At 31.8% G+C, this 18,760-nt stretch overlaps 1 non-coding gene and 1 pseudogene across 1 annotated transcript; both read right to left on the bottom strand.

Annotated features, from left to right (window-relative positions):
* Nucleotides 1-18,760, bottom strand: part of LOC109445251 (4-hydroxybenzoate polyprenyltransferase, mitochondrial-like) — a 152,596-nt pseudogene that overhangs the window by 111,204 nt on the left and 22,632 nt on the right.
* On the bottom strand, nt 202-308 carry LOC141568178 (U6 spliceosomal RNA). Its single transcript, XR_012491224.1, has one exon. It is a non-coding gene; the product is annotated as a U6 spliceosomal RNA (small nuclear RNA).

Genomic DNA, 18,760 nt, shown 5'->3' with positions numbered 1-18,760 from the left:
GCCAGCTTAACGTGGTGTTCACTGGTCAAATTTGGCATAATCTGAGTGTGAATAATGACTTGATTGGTTTTATAGAACACTGAAAAAAAATCCATGAGTTTATATAGATACATTTATTATTATTACTATTATTATTATCATCATTAGTTTCAGTGTACAAAACAATGTAATAGTTAGACATTTCACCCTCTATATAGTGAAAAAAATATGGACTGCTTCACAAATTTGCATATTATCCTTGTGCAGTGTCCATGCTAATTTTCTCTGTATCGTTCCAATTGTAATATATGTGCTACCAAAGCGAGCACTATAGATGCATTTTTAAAAAACTCTTAGCAGAGTAAAACAGACAAAGTTCTTCTTTGCAGAAGAATGCTAATCTATAAATATAAAAGGTTTGATGGGATTATGACATTACAATAGTAATAATTGATTCAAGCAAGAATCATCAATGAATTTTGAAACTATTACATATAATACTGTTGTGGAACAGAATTTTCAAACAGTCTCCAAGTATTGCTCCATAAGTTACTTGTGGATTTTAAAGAGGAAATCATACCTTCAGAATGGTGAAATCTAGTAGATGCTATCTGGACCAGGGAATCAAGTTTTGCATCAATGATAATAGGACACCCTGACTTATAAGGCTCCTGATATGATGTATTGAGAAGGAGCCAATATTATAACCTGCACAGTATTCCTGACAAAAATGGTAACCTGAATCTAATCAGGAGGAAATAATCAGAAAATTAAAACTGAAAGATATTTTGCAAAACAATTGTCACAAGTGTTAAAAATGTCAATGTTATACAAGATTACAAAACAAAACAAAAACAAACAAACAAAAAAAACACCTCCAGATGTGATCTAGATTATGCACAACTAAAGAGCTATAACAACTAAATGCAGTGTGTGACCCTTGATTGGGTTATGGATAGAAAAAAAAAAAAAAAAAAAGAAAACAGTCATTATGTGGACAATAGAGAAATTTGAATATGGACTTGTTTTTAACTTCAGCAAAGTGAAGTTCCTATAAACTGAAATTAATTTAATGAACTAAGAACTCAGGAAAGGTAGTCTAATTTGGCATTATTGACAACAGAACATATTTTATATAAAACTTATTATGAGAATACAATTCATGATTTTGCTGTAATGAAAGTCTTTCATGAATTGAATATGTGATAACATATGAATTGAATGTGTGATAACAAAGAATAATAAGTACAAAATAATACAAAGAATTAAATGAAAACCACCATCAAACATTTTCCCATGAGAACTCTTAATATTTCATTGTATGTTCCAATCTTTTTTCTGTTTCCTTTTTTAACATAGTTCATCTTCTTCTCTGTGTACTGCTTTTCATTTAAGACAATGCCATTACCAAATGTCCTTGAATATTATGCTATTACTTTGTAGTTATAAGCAGAGTAGTACCCCATAATATGAGTTCACATCTGTATAGTTTTAATTATTTTCAAGATTGATTTAGCAAGACCTCTCCAAACTTAAGTTCACTTTTTCAGGAGATAGGTTTTTTCCTAGGTTCTGGTGTATATGTTTATAAACAAAAGGGAGATCTAGTTAAACAAAATAAATTAAAACCAAGGGATAGTCTATTTATTAAATAAATGAAGCCAGCAGCCATAGCATACTGACAACCTCACAGCCGACTTTCTTTTCCTTGTAAGTAAAAGCAAAAACAATTAAGCATTTGGTGCTCATTGGCAGAAGGTATACAGCATCAAATGAAAATGCTGCTTGAAATGACAAGAATGTTACTGCTAGATTATTTATTTATTTATTTATTTATTTATTTATTTATTTATTTATTTATGCTATTACTGTGCTTCTATTTAAAAAAAAAAAAAAGGAAGGTTCTTAATCTAGATTGTTGGAGGCATATTTTAGGGACTCCATAGGGACTCCACAAGGACAAGGTAACTAGCAAAGACAGCCTCAGGCTGGGTTACCCCCTTCCCACCCTGCCCCAGGAGGGGAGCTCTGACAGGTCCCTCTTTCACACCTCTGGTACCTTTCCATCACAATGTATTTCCTAGCTTCTGAAATGAGATTCTGTCTCCTTACACCTCATCCACCCAGTGCTCATGCACTCCCACACTTCATGCTGAGCTGAGCTGCTTATTGTGGAGGAGTGTTTATTTCCCCAATGGCTAGAGAAGCACAATTTCTTTAATCGTATTTACAAACTTATAAATGAATCAATCCAACTCTAGAGCTGTAATTCACCCCCCTAAAAAAAAAAAAAAAAAAAAAAAAAAAGCACTCTCTTTAAAATATTCAATAGACACATTCATGTAAGAACTTACCTTTAATACATACTTAACACATTTACTTTGAAAATATGTGGACGTTAAAATCCATTCATTTCTGCATGTGTGTGAAAACAATGTGCTCTCTTTGCATATTATAGGAAACTCAGAGCAAAGCTCTTTATTTATGTTCAGGCAGCCAGCAAGACAGATTTCAAGCATTAATACATTTAAAACTTTTTTTCATTTTAATTAACTGTGAGAGAAGCAAAACTGTAACTCTATTTTCTCCGTATTTTCCTCACATATGCCCCACATCCCTGCAAGCATAAGGATAACCAATTCTGCCCATTAAAGTTGGTGGCATTAATTACTGCTGCATCACTTGCAGCTGCTACAAGAGGCTCACTGCAGTGATGTCTGGCTGCCTGCCAAAGGACAATCTTCCTTCTCCTTGGCCTTTCTCCTCCCTCTCTCATAAGCTATATGTGAAATTGTCACATGTATTTTTAAAAGAAGCCTTTTTCCATGAGAACCTAATTCATTCAATATTATATCTGGTCTGAAATTCTGGGCATCACATGCTTCTATATCTTTCAAGAAACCTTATTTTTAGCTTGTTCCTTTTTTGTGCCCTGTCAGCACTTATGGCTTCCCTCCCTCTAGTTAGGTGGTTAATAAAGGCTGACAGCTGAGAAGAAAGATCCATTCAGAAAGAAGAGCCTTATGAATCCTTGGGATGGCTATTCCTTCTGCTTTGCCAAATATTTATATAGCAGTCTATAAATTAGCATTGTTCAGTTAGGGTGATTTCTATTGGCAGCAAAGTCAACACTTCCTTTTAAAGATCCTGTTAAACATATGATTACACTCTCAAAGCCCTGATTTTGATTTCTGTCGCTTCATCATCCAAAATGATCCAGCAACAATGTAGTTCTAATATTTTAAAGAAAAACAAATCCTGCTAGACTTTAGTCAAAACGCAGGCATAAAACTGGCAGGGTCTCTTGAGTCATATCCCATCACTCTTACTTCTTGAAAATAATTTGTCAAAGTAATCTACACACCCTGAATATATGAAGTACATTTAGACTTTCTTAGGATGGGATGATGAGGAAAAATAAATTACCAAGGTCAGTGAAAAATAGTGTTGTTACTACATTTGGAAATTGGTTTGATTTGAGCCTAGTCCTTAACGCTTTAGGAAGAAGCCAGGCTCTCACACTCCATTTTCTCTGTCTTTCTTGGTCTGAAGGACAAAAACACCATAGTCACTGATCAGTAACTTGGAGAGCCGACGATCTGAGATATTCACGGGCAGTGTTCTTTGATAAAAATAATTAAAAGGAAATGAGTGGATATGCTCACTGGTTTCACAGTTCCAGCCTAACACAAATCACAACAAGGACCAAATGTTTAGGTATAAAAACAATTCTGATCTCATAAATTGAATTGGTTTTTACACCAAGAAAATAAAAAGTAAATACACACTCTCTACCATTGTTGTCTACAGTTATACTATAATAGTAGATTTTTCCATCAAAATTGTGTGCTGTGGAATTCTGAAAGCCAGTAAGAAGTAAGGCTGGAATAATCCTTTGCTCTTCAGTGGCTGCTAAAGAGTCCAAAAGAAAATTCTGGGGCTCATCAGCTGCACCCAGTGAAAGCAGGAGCAAATTGTTTCTTTTAGTATATGGAATCAAAATGCTGTACTCCATATATTTGATCCTTTCTACCCTCATCTACCACCCCTCTCCACCTTTATCCTCTGGTCACCCCAATAAACTTTATTTAAAATAAAAAATGCTGTACTCACCAACCTAGCAAAAAGAGGTGTGAATAAGGAAAATTCATTAAAACACTTAGCAATAGTAAATCCCATTACTGGTCTGTGTTTGGTGAGCTCCTTTATTTTGTGCTCTTTCTCTCCAGCCATTTCTGATAAAACTGTATAATCTGCCTATTATTTTAGTGGTTGTCTATCTACTCTCTTTTAGTAGCATTTTAACAGGCATGTTGAACTAAGTTTAAAGTTAATAATTATTTCTACCCTACTCACCCAACAACACAAGAGACATAGAATTATTTAACTTAAACATTTCTTTCTACCTTATATGATATTTTTGTTTAGTATTTAGTTTATTGTTTCTCTTTTTAACACCACAAATAAGAATTATTATTATAAAGTCAATTTTAATATAGATTTACCTACCTGTTTTTCAATATTTTTGCATATTCTTCTATCTTGCATCCTAAACTTGCCTTAATTATTTTTTTTATTTTTCTTGAAGTACATCTATTAGAAGTGTCTTTAATAAGGGTCTATTAAAGATTGATTCCTTTAGTTTCATCTAAATAGTATTTTATCTTACTCTTAAATGCAAATTAAGGTAGTTTTACAGTCTTAAGTCAGTTATTTTTTTTCTAGCAAATTCAAGATATTGTTCCATTAACATCAACTTCTATTGTCAAGAAGCTACCTGTCAGTCTAAATGTTAATTGTTTATAGGCAATGTGTCTTTTCTTTTTCTTAGCTTTTAAGATATTCTCTTTGGAGTTCTACAGCTTCACCATGATGTGTCTTATGTTTTGTTTTGTTTTCTCCCTGTTTGATTTTGTTGAGATTCTTGAATCTGACAACTTGTGTCTTCAGTGAGTGTAAATGTTCAGCCATTAACTCTTCAAAGATTATCTCACTTGCATTCTATTTTCTCCTAGAATTTTGAAGAGTATTAGATATTCTTATTTTTATCTCTTAATATCTCATGTTTTCTATCCCTTTGCTTCCCTAAACTTTAGATTAATATCTCAGTTTACTAAATATCTTCAGTTATGTCTACATCTGGATTTTATAATGTCCACCTATTTCAAGCATTATATATATGTGTAAGCGCACTGTGGGAAGTTTGCAAACTTAATTGTCCAATCTTGTACATAATATATATATATATATATATATATATATATATATATATATATATATACACACATATTTATGTATATATAATGTTATATATTATATGTTATATATTATATAGAAAATAAATATATGTATTTATCCAGAGAAAAGGGCATGTTTTAGATTATAAAAAAAAGGAATAGACTATCAAGAAATGAATTTTATGTGTGAGACACATAAATATCTAAGTCATAAAGTATTTACATTACTTTTCTTGGTTAGTATTGTTAAAATATTATATGAATAGGAAGTAGAATTATTTGCTTTTGTCATCCTTGTTATGTTACTCTCTATAGATTGAGAAAACGCCAACATTTATGAATTCTGAACAAGGCAGTAATTTCTTTCCCTGTTTCTTTTGCAAAAGTTCAGTCATATGGAATATTTCCAGTCATCCACTATTTAAATGAAAAATTTACTAAAAATTATTTTCCAACTGATTGGAAAAGTGGAATGAAAATAGGTTGTCATTAATAAGAGTAGGCCATCTCCATACAAATGATATGCATACAAAGTTTAATACATTGACAAATGTATAAGAATATGTCATATGAAATGTACAGTTCTCTTAGAAACCCACCTAAAATTATCCTCTGATATTTTTCAAGGGCAATTTTTTTCATGTTTTCCAATTATTAGTGGCTCATTATTGCTCTATCACCTATAATTAAGTTATTCTCTCAGGACTTCAGTTTCACCATCTATAAAATAATTAAAATAGAGATAACAGTATTATATGGCTGTTATAAAGACTGGATATTATAATGGATATAAGGTTTTTAGTCCTAATTCATAGTTAGCAAGAGATCTCTTTTGGGAAACTGGAATTTAGGTTACAAACAAACCTAAGCTTTGATATAAAAAAATTTTAGCACTAAAACACTAAGGTGCTCAGGAACAAATACTTTAAATTTCAAAACTGTAAGTAAAAATATTTTTCCATTTTCTTGAAAAGAAAATTGTTCTCACTTATTAAGGAGCTAACTAATATTTTATTTGGTTTGTTTTAAGCAGTGATTTAAGCAGAGGATTGGTAAGTAAAACATATTACCACACTAATATTTTGAGATAACATTTTAAGATTCTTATAATTTCATTGTCAGATATTATATGAGCTGATTTTAATTTATGGTGACTATTCAGTACTAATATGATTTCAAATTGGCCATTTTAATATACACGATATCAAGAGCATCACAGATAAAACAGTAGTTCTTTCAAATACAAATAAACCAACACGTAATTATTTTGAAATGAACAATATTTTGAGATGGCATTGAAAGAACATGGGGTGCCTAATGAGGAAAATAATATATATCATCTGGTGACATGGAAATATAGTTCAGTTACACATGATAAATCATGCTTATTTCAGATTTGTCAAGCGTTATGAACTCATCTAAAAATGTTAAGTTCAATAAAATACGCAACACATAAATTGCTTTTAGATAATGCAAATATTAATTTTCTTATAAGTCTTTTCATTTGAATTTTTTTCAAGATGGCATTCAGTGTCGCCAAGATATTTTTAAAGAATCCATTACTAATTACCAGTGAAATTCTTTTAGTCAATTAAAATACACACACACACACACACACACACACACACACACACACACACACACAGAGCAACAGCAACAACAACAGCAATGAAAAAAAACAAACAAACAAAAAACCAAAACCTGAAAGCAATGCTTTGTTAATGACAATAATTTATTTGGAAATCCTGTAGTCATAATCCTGTAAGGACTCCAAGCTCCTAGATAAAGTTCTCTTACCACTAATTCTTGTACTTATTCCTGGTCCTCAGCTAATTCCAAATATTCTTGAACAAATATTATTGCTAAGGAGACAGGGAAACTATGGTATATACAGTGGTATTGGGTTGTATTTTTGCAACATCATGGATGAGATTTTGGCACATAATAATAAGAATGAACAAATGTTCTAGGGAATCCTAGTGGCATTAGAGTTAGGGATCAAATATTAAATATAAGAGGCAGGGAAGCCTGCGTATATTGTCATGACAGCTGAAACAAAGTAGATGTAACAGAAATAGTATCAATTGACAAGGAGTCGATGAGAGTTTTTCTGCTTCATCAATAGGCAAATGAATTGGACGGCAGCTTTAAACAGGTCATCTTTAATAACCATTAAGAAATCATAACATACAGGAGGGGGCAGTTTGCTCAGATTGTTCTGCTGGCCTAAGCTTTATCAGAGGACAATTCATTACTGCTTTGAAACCTATCACATGAAGGGATTAAGCAGACTTTAATCAATGTCTCCCACAACATGGAGTTCCTGTCCACCCAAATTTTGGCCCAAAATGCCATGCCAAACTCTTGCTCTCTATCCATTAGATAGATAGATAGATAGATAGATAGATAGATAGATAGATAGCTTAAGCATGCAAAAAGAGAAGAATGTAAAGAATCAAAATAATTTTAAAAGAGAATAGTATAAAGGATTTGCTCAGAAATTAGGTTGGGTGAGTATAAAAGAAAATTGTAAATTTGTCAGTAGTGTTGTCTACAGCGACTGAAAGAGGGAGTATTTGGCATTATATAATGTTTAATCTCACGGGCAGTAGCCTTGCACTTGATCTAATGATTTCCTCTCACTCATGTCTCATGAGAGAGAAAATAAAAAGATAAAAGGAGAAATTAAAGTGTATAATCCCCTCTACTCAATTAGGGCCTGTGATGTCACAACCTATGCATATATTCCAGAATGGCATATATTTTCAGGAATTTTATGATTATGAAATAGAGTATAATAGCGTCATCCCACTACAAGTCAGTCATATAATACTTCTGATTTGGTTTTGTTTAATCTCCTCCTCTATAAGAAGAAGCAATGAAAAAACAAACCTTAGATAGCTAATATTAAATGTGAACCTCACTACTGTAGAGTTTTTATTTAGTGTTTGTTCATTTATTCTTATTTTTTTCCTTGGGTGCTGGAAAGCAAATCTAAAAAGATAGTGATTACTTGTGCTGCCATGAAGTTACAGAAGTGTTAGAAACTGGAAATTCTTTAATATTGATTGGGTGCGGCAGTAAGTGTGTCTTTAAAGCCCTACCTACAGACACACACTCTGAAGTATATCCCTTAGTAGTGTTTCAGACAATATCTTTATTTGTTTTCAACCAGCTGCAGAAAGATCCAAGCTCTTGTGTCTATATTTTAGATTAAAAAGAAATAACATGTATTTAAAGAATGGCTTTTAGTTGAATTCTATTAAATCCAAGTTTGTGTTTTGTTTTTTTTCAATTTTAACACTTTTTGAATTGAAGCTAATTGAGTATTAGAGAATAAAATTATGTAGAAAGTTTTTGTATTCTACCTCCCATCACCCTTGATGTGAAACTAAGGTTTAAGAACACTTTCCCAGATAATTTCACTCCCCTGTATTGACTGCACATTTTAAGGAACAGACAATACTCAAGCTAATTTTAAGGCGTTTTCAGACTGATTAGAGAAAGGAGTTTAGAACAATGGGCGAAGTCTAGAATATTAAGATACATATGCATCAATGCTAGCGCATGCAGTACACACAAGGTGTAATAAAAATGATTTTTGTGGTCTGGAAAAGGTGAAATGTGAGCTCTATTTTGATGACATAGATAAAACATTTATTTAAGGATAGGACTTTACAGGCAGGGGAATGAAGATGAGCAAACAGGATTTAGGCTAAGGAGACCAGCCTAAATCAGAGAGACATCAGTACCTCTACTTAAAAGTTGAGAAAATGGAGGCATAGAGAATTTAAGAAATTTGCCCAAGATCACACATTTAATAAGTGGTACCAACTGAATTTCAAACACTGCTCTGCCAGTGAGGAGTCCAAGATTTGCCCTGGGGATCAGTGAAAAACATTAATATGGATAGGAGGTGTAGGGCCTCTTCTAAAAATCCATTCCTCCAACCCATTCCTATTTCTCAGCAGACTTTCATTCTGGTTTCCAATATTTCCATATTTCAATATTATTTCCTTTCCATTTTATTTTTCATTCTTGAATTTTCTCAAAATAAGATCCTCATCCTTTATTTGATTCAGAATTCTCTGGCCACTGCCAGACAAACACAAAACATACTTTTTCTCTAACTGTGCTTTTTGTGTCTGCATCATTTAGAGATGTTCTCTGAGAATTAAGGACAAAGACAAAGTGAAGAGCTGTGGACAAAGCTGGACTGGTTAATTACCATTTCAAAGGAATCTGATGGGAGGATTCACGGCTCCCCCCACATTCAGAACTCAGCTGTTTCACAGCCTGTAACCATAGTAGTTGACACATATTTTAGAATAACAAAAATTTTTCACTCTCTGTATCACCACTTTTCTCTCTCTGCCTCTTCCTTCTAAGCACCTCGACCTTACACGTTCTTAGTCTTTTAATTTTCTGTCTCAAACTCTCAATATGCTTCCCTTTCCTTCTTATATTTTATCTTATTCCTTTCCTTCTTCTTCAAAAATATGTTATATATATAACATATATATTCCTTCTTGCTCAAAAATATGTTATATATATTACATATTTTATATTATATATATACACACACATACATATACCATGTTTGCCCGAAAATAAGACCTAGCCGGACCATCAGCTCTAATGCATCTTTTGGAGCAACAATTAATATAAGACCCAGTATTTTATTACATTACATTATATTATAAGACCCGGTCTTATAGTAAAATTAGACCAGGTCTTACATTAATTTTTGCTTCATAAGACTCATTAGAGCTGATGGTCCGGCTAGGTCTTATTTTCGGGGAAACACTGTGTGTGTGTGTGTGTGTGTGTGTGTGTGCATGCATATATATGTGTACACACACACACACACACATATACTGGGGGTGCCAAAAAAATGCACACTTTGGACGCTTTGCTCAATGTTGCTCAAGCAGTAGTTCACCGTGATCAGAAGTCTCTGGATGCTGATGGTAACCATTTTGAACACCTCTTGTAATTGCAGAAGTCAAATGTGACTTGTATTCATCTTTTGTTATCAGTACATATTATTAAAATTTTAATACAGTTTCTCTTTCTTAAAATGTGTATACATTTTTTGGCACCCTCTGTGCATGCATGTGTGTAGATATACATATATATGTATATCTACACACATGTATATACATATATATGTGTATATATACACACATATATACACATATATATGTATATATGTATGATACTTTTTGCATTTATTTCAAAAAAGTTCTCTGTTTTAAAATTTTAAACATTTTTTAATCCTTTTACCTTCCAGAAATAATTTATTCACTTAGAACTCCATTTGTACATCCTGTTAAAAGATAAGCTGAGGCATATTAAACATTTTAAGAGTTTGAGCAAAAATTGATTCAAATTAGGTGGCATAAAATCTAGCAGGTAGCAAGAGGCTCTGAGAAGCTTTACAAAATGAATGATTTTTTTTTTTTTTTGTAGTGCATATTGTTGTTTTTTTTGTGTGTGACTCTTACAGGCCGAGGAGAGCAGAAACCACGAAGTTACACTAGGCAAAAAAGTGGGTTCGTTAATGCAACTGTACTCTCCTTTAGAGGAAGGGAGGGGTCTATCAGACAGATTACCTAACTAATCAGCATCAGGGGATTCCTGATTGACTGGTTTAAGACTCCATTTCTGAGAGAGCCAGAGTGTAATTAAGTCTCTGTTTGATGAGGCTTAACATAAATTACTCCATTTTCAGCCTGTTATCTTCATTTTAAAAATCCCCATACCCCCCTTTTTTCCAGTTGTTCAATTTCCTACAAAGAAAAAAAATCTTACTTTCCTCTCTCCCTTCTTTATGAGCTATATTTGGAAATTTTTTGGATGAAAAGTGGGTGTAAAAAAGCAGTATCCCTTTCCTCCACAAAAAAACAAAAACAAAAAACAAACAAAAAAACCCTTGAAAGATTATTCTTAAATCCTACTCCTATTTCAAAAGTTACAAAACACAATTTTATTGACATTTATTCTATCACCTAAATGTTTAGTTTTTTTTCCTAGCACCGTTCATTGATTTCATGTTACACTATACACATATTCTCCAAGCAATCATATAATTTGTAAATTGGTGAAGAGAGAGCAACAGCTTGATGTATTGCAAGACTTTTGAGGGACTTTAATATAGTAACGTACATTGTTAATTCTGTTTAATACTTTATTTTCTTTTTCTTACAGCATTTCATGATAGAACTACTGCTCTACAAACATACTGAGAAATATCACTGTATTTCCATATGTTTGTATATAGATCATGTATATAAACAAATTTCTCTATAAACTTATTTGTTTTATTTGACTGCCTAATAAAGACAAAAGTTTCTGTCAGGAAAAAAAAAATTAATCTAAACCAAGAAGTACAGTATTGATATTCTAGTGTGACCTAAAAGTACTTTAGACAATCTATTCTAAGATTTATGCTCCCATGGTTCTTATGTTAAGAGTTAAAATATAGATTTGGGTTATAAACAGAGCTGACACACTAACAAAAATAGAACTTAAAATGGTCCATACCTATTGTTTCAAGACACCTTGAAGGGAAATTTTATTTGGTAAAATTTTGAGATTTCACATAAGGATTAAAAACAGTAACGTTGATTTATTAGTGATTGGTACATTTGACTCAAAATTTGGTAGTGTTCTTTATGTTACCTGATGTCTTTTTCCCAAAATGGAATTACAATCTGATGACTATGTGTTCTTAGTATAAACACAGATATACACAGACGTACACAAGTATTATAAAATATTGCTTTACTGCCTTCTGCTATGTCTGCATCAAATAGAAGTAAATGTTGTTTAAATTGGTAAGGTTAATCGAAAAGGCAGAAAAATTATGCTGAAAATAATATTTTTCTAATTCATAAGTTACTAATGAAGAAATAATATTTATTTTAGGTACTCGGATATGAATAGATATTTCCTCATCCTTAAAATGAAATTATGTTTTCCAGTTGTAAACTTGGGTTGTGTGCTTGCTGAGTTAAACAGATTATTAATAAATGTACCATACTCAAAATTTGCCATCTTTCAAATCAAGTTGAGCTTCCCCTTGAAAGCGTGGAGTCTTCTCATAGCTTTGGCTGGTCAATCTACATTAAAACTGACCCTTGCCAAAACTGACGAAGGCATTTTAACCTTAAAAAAAAAAAAAAAAAAAAAGAAGAAAAAACATTAAGCATGTTGGGATGCTGACCTGATTTTTGAAACTTCAATGACCCCAGTAACATCTTTACAATTAATACAGCATCAAGCTTCCTTCCAAGGGCTTCAAAGGGGCATGATGCTAAAATCTGCAAAAGCCTTCCAATGTGGAAATTAGAAAATTAATAGAGGTGACCATGGGTTTAAGAGATGATATTTATGTTTTATTTATTTGTTCCTCTTCTAGCTCCTATTGGGAAATCCCGCAAAGAGATATTAATAAAAAATTGCACTGGAACTTGGCTCAATCTTTTCATGGTGACTCATCAATGAAAAATCGAGTTGTGGTATACAGTTTGAAAACTGAGTCAGAGTTACAATGGCTATGTTAGAGCTGGACATAGGGTAGAAAATATCCTTAACATAATTCTATCATTTGATATTAATACTTTCGATTTACATCATAGTTTTACATCTGTGGAACTGAATATGTTTGAAATGCTTTATCTCATTTTCTCCTTCTTCACAGAATGATTTCAACAGGGGCATGGAATATTCTATTGTAAGTGAGGTCACATTGCACCAGGGAGTTTATAGAGAAGCTGGTCCTGTGCCATTCTAAATTTAGCAAGACGATCCCACTGTGCACATTTTGGTCTACATAATTGCCAGAGAGTCTCAGGCTTTGTTACAGAAGCTTCTGAAAACAAATGTAACTAACCTTCTACCACACTAATGACCAAGTACACTTGAGCATCTTTAGACCCTGTGCTTTATTAAAGCTTTTCCCAGGAAAACATCTGCTCCTTAAATATGCAAAATTCCAGTCATCTCTACAAACAATAATCAGGCTGCAGAGGGAGGCAAGAGTGGACAGAATCCCTAAGGCGATATGAGTTCTGTATAGAAACTAAAAGCTAGTACTTCCCACGAACCAGAAATAAAAGATGCCTTTGAAAATAATAACTGGGAATAGCTGCTGAACTGTGCTCTCTTGAGAATGTGATTCAAGGTTGTCTTCAGTGGGAAGAAATTCATGATATTAATAAGTATCAATGATAATGAGACAGTATTTTGTAGAGAATAATATAAGGATTGTACCATAAAAGACTGATATAGAGATTATGAATCAGAAGACTGAAAAATGAATTCCACAATTATTTTGTCCTTCCTGCTTGCCTTGTTTTAGTTTGAGTTAGTTTCTAACATTTAAAAATTAGGAGGGTTTCAATCAAAGATGCAATTTCTGCCATCTCTTAAAAATTGGAAGATCTGAACAACCTATGTGTCAATAGATGGATGATGTGTGCCTAAAGAAAATGTGATATCTGTATATAATGAGCCCAGAAATAGATACTGTATAACAAATAATCTAATGTGAGTATATAAGTATTATAAAGCCCGCACTCACAGATGTCTGAGGCCCTGTAAATTTGGACTCCTCACAATGAATACTTAAGATTGCAACATACATTTATTTGATCTGATTTTTCTAAAATGTCCCAGGATTTCAAAAAAAACTCCTGGGTTTATTGTACAGTATAATGATCTGTCTGTATTGTACGCTGTCTCCCGAACCAGGCAGAAATTTCTCTTCACTAAGATATCAAGTCATAAAGAATTGAAACCCATAACTACTTTCAATATCACAGAAGCACTTAATAGTTGACAATTACATACAATAAATTTTCATAACACTTTACAACATTTAACATGCTCTCACATGCATTAAGTCCTTCATTTCTTAGAACAACTCTGAAAAGTAGGAAGAGCAGATATTCTTACTCCTTTTAATAGTCCCCAACAGTAAAAATGACTTTGTCCAAGAATAAAACAATAATATGAAAAGACATGAGCAGATCTCTGGTCTATTTTCCACCAATAATAACACTTTGGAATGTGTTCTTTAAATACCGCAATTATTGACAATTGAATAAGTGTTAGAGAGGTACAATTGTTAAGAATGCAAGTTCTGAAATTAACAGATCTGGGTTAATTTAACAATTTTTTTTCTTATACATAAAATGTACAAAATTGAAGTTAACTTACAGAATTATTATGGAACTAAATGAGATCATACCTGTTAAGTACTTGTAACAGTGGCTGGCATATAATATGAATTCAATCAATAATACTTAAAAGAATTATATTAAGATTCATAGGAAAATTGAGAATTTAAATTTACCTGCAGGGCTGAAAAAGTGATTAAGGTTATTTTAATGTAATTTTCCCTTTATGAATTGAATAGCATGTACGAGGAAAAAAATGGTCAATATGGAATTTAACTTAGATAATTTAATATATATGTGCAAAGACTCCTATAAAGATTCCAGTGTGGTACTTGGGGGAAAAAAAATTCTGTTGAACTCTTTTATTCTTTTTGTGTTGCAAAAGTTTTAAAAATCATTTTATGTTTATTTATTGACAGGATATTTGTAACATTTGAAATGCACTGAAGTACAATGCCTTTAACAGTTGTTTTCACATTTGCATTGACAAATGAAAACATCCAAAGCTGATACTTTCTCCATTACAACCGTGAGATATTTTGTAAAACTCTTAGAGTTCCAACCTTCCTTGTAGTTTGTGGCAAAGCTGACTGCTGTTTTGTTTTTGTTTTTGTTTCTGTCCTTCAGAGTTGCTATAATTCTCTTACTAAGTAATGAAAAACAGGTGTACATGAGTCAAACTCATTAAGATAAAAACAAACCAAGGCTCATATTTCTCTGTGTACCATGTAACAGATATAGGGTTCTCATATTCAAATAAGTATCAATGCTTAATTTGTTGTTAATTAGAAATGGATCTCGATAACATATTGCAACTTTTAATATTTTAGTATTTTCTAGTTTTAATCTGTGAACTACACCCTGACAAAACACTACACTGCATATTCTATACTGCATTGCTCACACACTCCTCAAGTTACAACAGAAACAATGCAGACACTCTAAATCACTTTCACAGTACTCTAAATATCATGTCTTGCTTACCATCTTTAATATTCTAGGACTTCATGCAAAATTCCACTATGTTCAATTATTAAAAACATTATATTCAAATTAATTGATAATGACTTTGGGTCTTGGTTTAATTAAAGCATTGAAGGTTTAGGTAAACTCATCTGCTTTGCAAGGTTTTTATTTGTTGGTTTGCTTACAGTTTATTTGTGTGCATTTTTTCCAAAAAAAAAAAATTAATTCCTCTCACAACTTGGTATTTAAGAATTGTAAATTCTTGGTAAAAAAGATTTATAAAGATGAAATCAATATGTCCTTTTCTTTTAAAAATAGTCATTTTAGGAGAGAAATGGATTTTTATTTGAAAAATAAAATCAAGGTTTTCAAATTCAGAGATTATAATAACACAGCAAAAGGAACAGGAAAACTCTAATGTCCTCTTTTAATGACAGTGCTAATATTTTTTAATTGCTTTTTAGAGTAATAATTTATACTTCATTGCCTCTCTCTTCATATGGCAGATTTTATATAAATTCCAAATTGCTAATTTTATAAATTTTATTGATTATCTAATTGTTTATCAGTTACTAAATGAAAATGAAGTTGTGTAATTTTATGTATTTTGCATAAATACATACTTTGGTTTTCATGGATGTATGCATATTTTGTGATCCTACCAATAGTATATATTAAATCTATGCCCATAATTAACATATTTTCTACAAAAAGAATATCAAATAAATAAATTCATAAAATCTTTAATATTGCTCAAGCAATTTAATGAAATTTTTATAAGCTACAGGAATTTATACATATTACACAAGCAAAAAGCATTGTTCTATAGAAGATTTACCCAATGAAACACCATTATATTATTATTTATTCTGATGTATACATCATGTCAGGGTTTGTTTATAAATATTTTTTTCACTGCATGACTGGCATAATGGGGACTAGAAAAACTAAAACTTCTATAGACTAAAACTTGTAGCCAGCAATAAAAATTAGCCAAAATCAAAGAGATAAGCAAAGGATCCTTATTATTGAATTCTCATATGAATAAGGTTTAGGGAGGAAAACAGAAGCTTTATAAATCTTAGGTTTGCACATAATACATTATAGAAATGTTTCATTGACTATATTTCAGTTAATACCTCACTATTTGTGACAGAAAGTACAAATGAAAAACAACTGAAATGCAGATAACTGAAATATAATCTGGCATTACTGGCTATTCTTATACACTGGTGATTTGTTTTTTGGGAATTATTATATACAACTAAAGTTTCTAATATTCATTTGAAACCTATTTATAAATGAAAAAGTGCCTAGTTCTTCACTCAAACGCTAAGAAATTTGCCTATGCCTACAATTGACAAAGAACCCATGAAGTGTCAGCATCCTCTCTTCAAAGGGTCTTTAGAGTAGTATAAACTATTTATTTATTTCTCTTAAAAATGCATTTTTTCCCAGTCCCAAAGTTTAAATCGAGAATTTTTTATATATAGATTCTAAGAATAAAGAGTAGCAATATATTTGGATCTCCATCTTATCTCAAACATTTAGACTTTAGCGACACCGATATTCTCTCTGATAATTCTCCATTGTCTATTATGCCCTTGAACGATTTATGTTCTAAAGAAGAGCCTGCATTTTATTGAATAAGGCAGATAGTCCTATATCTTCTTTGAATTTTATGAAATAATTTTGATCACAGAATTCCACTACTGTGATGTTTTAAATTATACCAGTAAGATTTTCCTAATTATTTGCATTTCTTGTCTGGAACAAGATAACTACTTCAGGCAAATGTATGATTATTACTAACACTATTATTATGATAGCTAACATTTATAAAGGATTTTCTATATGTCAGTCTTGAACTTTACATATATAATCTCATTCAATCCTCGCAATATCACCACTATATTTCATCAAATAGAAGATGGTATCAATTATAAGAAGCATCATCACTTTTTGTGTTACTAAAAGAAATAATGCTTCCAATTGAACTATATTCCAGTGCTAAAATGCCATAGCCTGTAACATACATCTTTTTAAAAAGATTTTTATCAAAAATGTAGCAAACCCACAATATTAGTTTCAGGAGTACACCATAATTATTCAACATTTATATACATAAAGAAGTGATCATCATGATAAGTCCAGCAACCATCTGACACTATGCCATCACAATACTGTTGACTATATTCCACACTCTGTATACCACACCTGTATACTACATTCCCATGACTTATTTGTTTTATACCTGGAAATTAGATACATCTTGATTTTAGAGATGTTGAAATGTGGAGAAAAAATGTGCATTTAAAAATGTATTCAATACAACTGCTCTAAAGAAACAAGGATACTTCCATAATTATTTCAGAAAACACACACACATACATATTTGAGGATATATCTCTTAGCCTTTATGAAATGAATTGCAGTACTTTGATCTAGTTACCTTTTTAGCTACCAGGCAAATTAATAAATCTCTATATTATGACACCATAGGCATCTATGTTGTTTTGCCACCTATTTTCTATTCCTTTTGCTTCTGTTTGCAGCACCCTAACTTTTATTTGGGAAATACAAGTGTGGGTGACTAGATGCAATCTCCTTGGAATTGGAAGTACGAATCATGTCAAAAACACTGAGCATTATAGCACCCTGAAGTTACCGTCATTTGTTTGCCCCCAGAGCCTGAGAGTTGCCTTGGACCTGGTAAATCCAACCCCAATGATTCAATTAATTTGTATTTTCCTTAAATTCTGTGAGCTACCTCACTCCTTTCCATACAATTCCTCTTCTGCTTCACTTACTTGCAGTTAACAGACCCTGAATGAAACCTACAATGACAGCCAAATGATCTTCCATACAACATGATTCCATGGTCATTTAGACATTATAACAGTAGTGCAAACATTCCCATGAAAATAGCAAATTTAATGTACTTGGATACTTGTACACATATGTCTATCAGTTTGTTTTAATATTAATTAATTTGCTAATTAAAAATTTCATTTTTACATTTAGAATATTTTGTTGTTTTTAGGAGTCCTTAACAGCAAAGTCTTCATTGGAAACCTGTCAGAAATGCAGATTCTCAACTTCATTCCAGATCCATTGAGTCAGAATCTGCAATTTTTTAATGGTCACCATTCTCAAACATTAAAGTTTGAGAAACATTTCTTTGAGTATTATTCTGAATCATACATACAACAGAACTTTGTTAACACAAATAGAGGTCGTTTTCAAAGTTATCATATCCATTACAGTGAGAGGCATCCATGAGTATTGTAAAGTACATTTGGAAAACCTACAATTTTTGAAAGTGGCTAATATTCAATTTAAAACGACTAATCACTATCTTTTAATCATAAAGTTTACCTACTCATAAACTCA

Source organism: Rhinolophus sinicus, chromosome 17 (genome assembly GCF_057876585.1).
Source record: "Rhinolophus sinicus isolate RSI-liver-muscle chromosome 17, RSI-T2T, whole genome shotgun sequence".
Lineage (NCBI taxonomy): Eukaryota > Metazoa > Chordata > Mammalia > Chiroptera > Rhinolophidae > Rhinolophus > Rhinolophus sinicus.
The sequence above is the reverse complement of the archived record's forward strand: the minus strand, read 5'-3'. Positions and strand labels throughout refer to the sequence as shown.